Genomic DNA, 6,422 nt, shown 5'->3' on the forward strand with positions numbered 1-6,422 from the left:
TCTGTCAGCCACCACCATTGTTCAGACCCCTGTTCCAAGAAGAGCACTGGGCACACGCGGCGCTGCACACGTGGCGGTCTGCATTGAGCTACCCACCCAAGGTACGTGATTTAGATCCTAGTTCTGCTCTCCAGACTCCCAGCCCAGCTGGGGGCATGCCAGGGACAAATGCTTACCACCAAAAGTAAGTACAGTCTGCGCCAAAAACCAGAGTAGTATGTCCTCAAAGGGGCTTGGGAACAGTGTCATCAAGATGGGCCGCAATATCAGGCAAGGGTGGCAGGTGGGAGCTGCTCCTGAGGGATGAGAAAGTTCTCCTCCTGGAGGGAAAAGGAGGCAGGCAACACAAGCCGGAAGTCAGGCTCTGTGCAGCCAGGGAGGGGAGAGCGTGGGAGCCCCGAGGATGCTGAGCCAGGGGGGTGCACACCTGTGCCTGTGGAAGTTAGAGAGTGGAGTTGCAAGCAGAGGCTGAGGAAGAAGGAGAGGAGGAGGAAACCAACTTTTGCTCAGGGCTGACCGCGTGCCAGGCACTCTTCATGAATCTTCTCACATAAACCACGCACCTTCCAGGTATTTTTCCTATGCTCATTCTACAGGTGAGGAGCTGAGACTCAGAAAGACCAGAAACAGGTGGCACAGGCAGTGGGGAGCAGAGCCAGGGTTAGAAGTGGGGTCCAGAACCCCAGGACCCCCTCCCCACCTCATCTGCTTTGAAGCTGCTCCTAGGCTTCCAGGAGAGGAGGATTCTTTGGCAGGAAGGGAAGGACCAATGAAGCGTCGCTCCTCTTCCAGGCAGCCTTCCAGTTGCTCTCCTAGTTAGAGAGCTCTACGGTTCAGACACTGCAGAGCAGCTCAGCTTACCTTACCGCCACGCGACCCAGGGCACTGCTGTTTTCGGTGCAAGGTCTTTCACAGAAACTCATCACAAACATGGGCTCCCGTGGCTCCCTGCCAGGCAGAGTGTTTTCCCTGCCTCCTTGCCTTCAGAGTCAGAACATATGACAGGAGGGAGACTTTGTCACTGTCACTGCCCCTGTGGCGAGAGGCTTGGTCAGAGTACTGCTTTGATTTGTCAACAGCACTTAATCTCTTGGGAAAATAAACTGCAGCTGAACTCTCTTGACCCTGAGATTTAAGGGACCCTGGAGAAGGGCTCCATCTGCCCACTGCTGGCCACTGAGAAAAGACAATCGCTACTGTTTATGAAGTGTCCACCCCGGGCAGGCCCTTTGCATAGTGTTTCTAGTTTGATGTTTCTAGCATCAAATCTTCTCTTTCGACTACATGTCCAGTTTTCCCCTGCTTTACAGAGAGATAACTGAGACTCAGAAACATTGCATTCAAAGCCAGATCTGTTTGATTCCAAAACTGTATGTTTGCTGAATGAATGAATACATGGGTAGATAAGGAATGAATGGAAGCAGGTTCAGGGGCCCAAAGATTGGAAGCCAGCATTAATCTTACCACCTCCTCCTCTCTCTGGGGCCTCCTCACAATATTGAGCTGGGTGAAATCAGCTTAAAATAAATATCAAACGAAAGTTTAAATAGAAAACAGAGAGAGAAAGAGTTCTCAAAAGAGCTGGGCATGTGTCATCTAAGGACACAATCAAGAGAATAAAAAGGCAACCTACAGAATGGGAGAAAATATTTGTAAACCATACGTCTGAGAAGGGGTTAATATCCAGAATATATAAAGAACTCTTACAATCCAACAACAACAAAAAACAAGTAACCCAATTAAAAAATTGGCAGATGATTTCAATAGACATTTCTCCAAAGAAGATATACAAATGGACAAGTATATGAAAAGTTGCTCAACACCACTAATCACTAAGGAAATGTAAATCTAAACCACAACGAAATATCTTCTCTGCATCATTCCAATTTTAATATGTGTGCTGCCGAAGCAAGCACAGAACCACAATGAAACACCACACACCCACTAGGATGGCTGCTGTTTTTAAAAAGACAAAACAAAAATATGGGTATTGGTGAGGCTGTGAGGAAATCGGAACGCTTGTGCACTGTTGGTGGAAATGTAAGATGGTGCCGCTGCTGTGGCAGACAGCATGGCATTTCCTTAATAAAAACAAAACAGAGTTACCAGATGATCCAGCAATACTGCTTCTCAGTATATATCCAAAAGAATTGAAAGGAAGGTCTCAAAGAGATATTTGTACACCCACGTTCATAGCAGGGTTATTCACAATAGCTGAAAGGTAAAAGCAACCCAAATGTCTATCGACAGATGAACAGATAAACAAAATGTGGGCTATACATAGAATGGGATGTTATTCAGCCATAAAAATGTTGACACATAACACAAAATAGATGAACCTTAAGAACATTATGCTAAGTGAAATACACCTTTCACAAAAGACAAATAACCATATGATTTCATTTCTATGAGGTATTGAGACTAGTCAAACTCAAGGAAACATGAAGTAAAAAAGAGGTTGCCAGAGACTGGGGGAAGGAGGAAGTGAGTTGTTTAATGAGTGTAGAGTTTCAGTTTTGCAAGATGAAAAGTTCTGAAGTTGGTTGCACAACAGTGTACGTATACTTAGCAGCATTGAGCTGTACACTTAAAAATGGTTAAGATGGTCCTTTTACATTATGTGAGTTTTATCACAATTGTTAAAGAGAACTGGGACTGGAGACTTAGAAGGAGAAAGAATGAGCCTTGCTACTTGGTGATACAAGAAGGTGGTTCTTGGACTGATTGTGTATAAATGAGCCTTGGATCTCTTTTAGGATCAGAATACTCCCTGGGTCCCTGCCCAGCCTCCAACAGCCACAGCCGATGGACAGAGCTGGCTCTGGAAGGGTTACTCCCTATCTCCTCATCACGGTCTTGATGGTAATGAAAACCCATTCACTTCTTTGCCTGGTGGTCTGACCAATGGCCCCTATATGTCCTGCCTGAAGCTCCAGGGACTAGCTCCAGAACATGCTGGAAGGAGGGCTTGGCTCTCTGCCATAAACCTTACAAATTATCTTATGGGCATCCCATCCACCCATCCATCCATTCTTTCAACATGTACTTGTTGAGTACCAGCTCTGTGCCAGGTCCATACAGACAGTCTGTGCCTGGGGGGAGCCTGTAGTCTTGCTGGAGGACAAAGATGGGTTATCAGGAGAATGCAATGCAGCATGACATGTGCTGTGATATCCAGGGCACTTTGCAGGGGACCTGATCCTGTCTGTGATGAGAGTTCACAAAGAAAGTTCGGTCTTAGGGCTTGAAAGGTAAACAAGACCGAACCAGTAGAGTAAGGAGGAGGAGTCAGGGACAATATGCTTACAAGAAGCAAGAGCGTGGGAACTGCCTGGAGATTTTCCAAACTGCAGGACCCAAATGAGGATCTGAAAACAATTGAGTCTGGCATATTGTTGACTGCAGGCAGGAGTGGTGAGGGCTGAGGTGGAAGAGGAAAGAGAGAACTGGATCTTATAGGGACATTTAGGCACCTTTTGAGCACCTTGCAAGTTGCAGAGGGGGGTGGATTTGAACACGTATAAAACAAATTTTGTGGCCGGGCACGGTGGTTCCCGCTTGTAATCCCAGCACTTTGGGAGACTGAGACGGGCAGATCACGAGGTCAGGAGATTGAGACCATCTTGGCTAACACGGTGAAACCCCATCTCTACTATAAATACAAAAAAATTAGCTGGGCATGGTGGCACGTGTCTGTAGTCCTAGCTACTCAGGAGGCTGAGGCAGGAGAATCGCTTGAACCCAGGAGGCGGAGGTCACAGTAAGCAGAGATCGCGCCACTGCACTTCAGCCTGGGCCACAGAACAAGACTCTGTCTCAAAAAAAAAAAAAAAAAAAAAAAAAAAAAAAAAAAAAACTGTGGACCCATTTGGAGAGACTATGGAAGATGAAGGGAACGGTCAGAGCACCTGGAGTCAGATTTGGGGTCCCGGATTCTCAGAGCTATAAATAGGATGCCCAACCCCGAGTCCACCTCCCTACTGACTCAGGGTGCGCCAGCCACCCAGGAGGGCGCTTCTTTTCAAGGGAGAGTGGTCTTCTTTCAAACAGCCCCACGTGCCTCCCTAGCCCGCTATCCTGTGATCCTCTCTTAAGATGTTCTTAAGATGATCCTTAAGAACATCTCTTCTTCCTCAATCAAGGATTTGATGACTGTCACCGCCCGTACCCTATCTTCTCTCCTCTAGGTTGGGCGGTCTCAGGTCTTAGAAATCATTCCTGGCTGGGTGCGGCGCCTCACGCCTGTAATCCCAGCACTTTGGGAGGCCGAGGCGGGCGGATCACGAGGTCAGGAAATCGAGACCGTCCTGGCTAACATGGTGACAACCTGTCTCTACTAAAAATACAAAAACTTAGCCGGGCTTGGTGGCTGCCGCCTGTAGTCCCAGCTACTTGAGAAGCTGAGGCAGGAGAATGGCGTAAATAAACCGAGAGGCGGAGCTTGCAGTGAACCGAGATTGCACCACTGCTCTCCAGCCTTGGCGACAGAGCGAGACTCCGTCTCAAAAAAAAAAAAAAAAAAGAAACAATTCCTGATGCTCCCTCATATGTCCAGCCATCCCGCCTTTCTAGGATCCCTGGAGTTGTGCCACTGTGGGCCCCAGGCCCAGCCTGCACAATGCTGGGTTGCCTCAAGAGCCCCTGTCTTAAAGCCTGCCTCACATGTTCAGATATAAACTTCCTAAAAGCCACCTTTGTGACCCAGCCCCAGCTCTATCTCCAGCTTATCAGCCACCTGCTTCTGAGGACAAGCTGCCTCTTGTAAGCCAGAGACCATTTCCTCTCCCCGAAGGACTTGCAGCCAATCTCTGATGGCTGTGTCCAGGAGAGGCAATGGACAAAGTGCAGGGTAGGTGTTTCCTGGTAGTGACGCCTTCCTGAGATAGTACAGAGACCCGTCACAGGGAAGGCCCCAACAAAGACTGAAGAAGCCAGCCAGGCAACTACCATATGTTACTCACAGTTCATTAGGAGCCACAGAAAAAGTCACAGTTATCTGCTCCATTAGTTAAAGGAGAAGGGGATGGGGCAAACCGGAATATTGAATAAGACCTGGCAGTGTGGGGCCCTAGATGTGACTGCCAGGCAAAGGGGAAGCTTTTGTAATGAATATGACAGCTGGAGGCTTCCCACTGGCCCTGGGACACCCCTTTGAGATGAATTGATCACTGATGGGGCCTGGCTGCTGGTGATGCAATAGCCCCCCAACACTGGGTCAAAAAAAAAGAGTCAAAGAAGGTCCTGAAAGCCTATGTCTTAGAAGAGAGCTGTAGGGGGAAGTCAGAGGGTCTCAGTAAAATAGTAGCCATCCCACTTGGAAACACCGAATTTTGTTCCAGCTCCATCAAAGGAGGCCAGAGAATGGAGGGCTGAGCCAAGGGCACAGCCTTCCTGGAAGCAAATCTGCATTCTCTGTGTTACTCACAAGGTGTGTGACTCTAGACAAGTAACCTCACTGCCCTGAGCCTACATCACAGGATTGGTGTGGAGAGTTAGATAAAACCGGGATGCAGATTTTACACGTGGTGAATGTTGTTCCTGAGGGTGAAGCTGGCCTCGTTTTTCTTCTGACTCCTTAAGAGCCTCAGGCCATGGGAGACACTTCCTCCAAGGTGAGATAAAATCGGGGCATTGTCCTGAGTGTCCGAAACCGTTTGTCTCTCCCTGTCCTTCCTGGCTCTTGCTTACTTTGCCCTGGTGGCAGGTGGCAGGTCACTGTGTGGCAGTGAAGGAGCCAGGCCTGAAGGGGGACTGGGGTGGCTATCCTGTCCTGTGTTACTGTAGCATCCTACCCAGCCTGGCCTCGCTCCAGGAGCCCTCAACCTGGGTCCCTCTGACCTCTAGGACCGCCCTGCAGAAAGCACCAGGGCCTTTCTCATAAAAGCTCCACTGGCTCCAGGAGTGTCTCGGTGGCATAACAGCCCACGCCATGCTCTAGTACACCTAGAACTATAGTTATCAGCTCTTTTTTTTTTTTTTTTTGAGACGGAGTCTGGCTCTGTCGCCCAGGCTGGAGTGCAGTGGCCGGATCTCAGCTCACTGCAAGCTCCGCCTCCCGGGTTTACGCCATTCTCCTGCCTCAGCCTCCCGAGTAGCTGGGACTACAGGCGCCGCCACCACGCCTGGCTAGTTTTTTGTATTTTTTAGTAGAGATGGGGTTTCACCGTGTTAGCCAGGATGGTCTCGATCTCCTGACCTCGTGATCCGCCCGTCTCGGCCTCCCAAAGTGCTGGGATTACAGGCTTGAGCCACCGCGCCCGGCCTAGTTATCAGCTCTTAATCCTGTCCCCCGCAAACCCACATTCCAACCACGCAGAACTTTGTGTTCTCTAAACATCCCCACACTTCTGCATCTCTTCCCTGACTGTGTTCGCCGCCTAAAACATTCTCCTGATACCGCGCCTCCTTATCCTGACCACATA

The sequence above is a fragment of the Chlorocebus sabaeus genome, chromosome 16 (genome assembly GCF_047675955.1).
Source record: "Chlorocebus sabaeus isolate Y175 chromosome 16, mChlSab1.0.hap1, whole genome shotgun sequence".
Classification (NCBI taxonomy): Eukaryota; Metazoa; Chordata; class Mammalia; order Primates; family Cercopithecidae; genus Chlorocebus; species Chlorocebus sabaeus.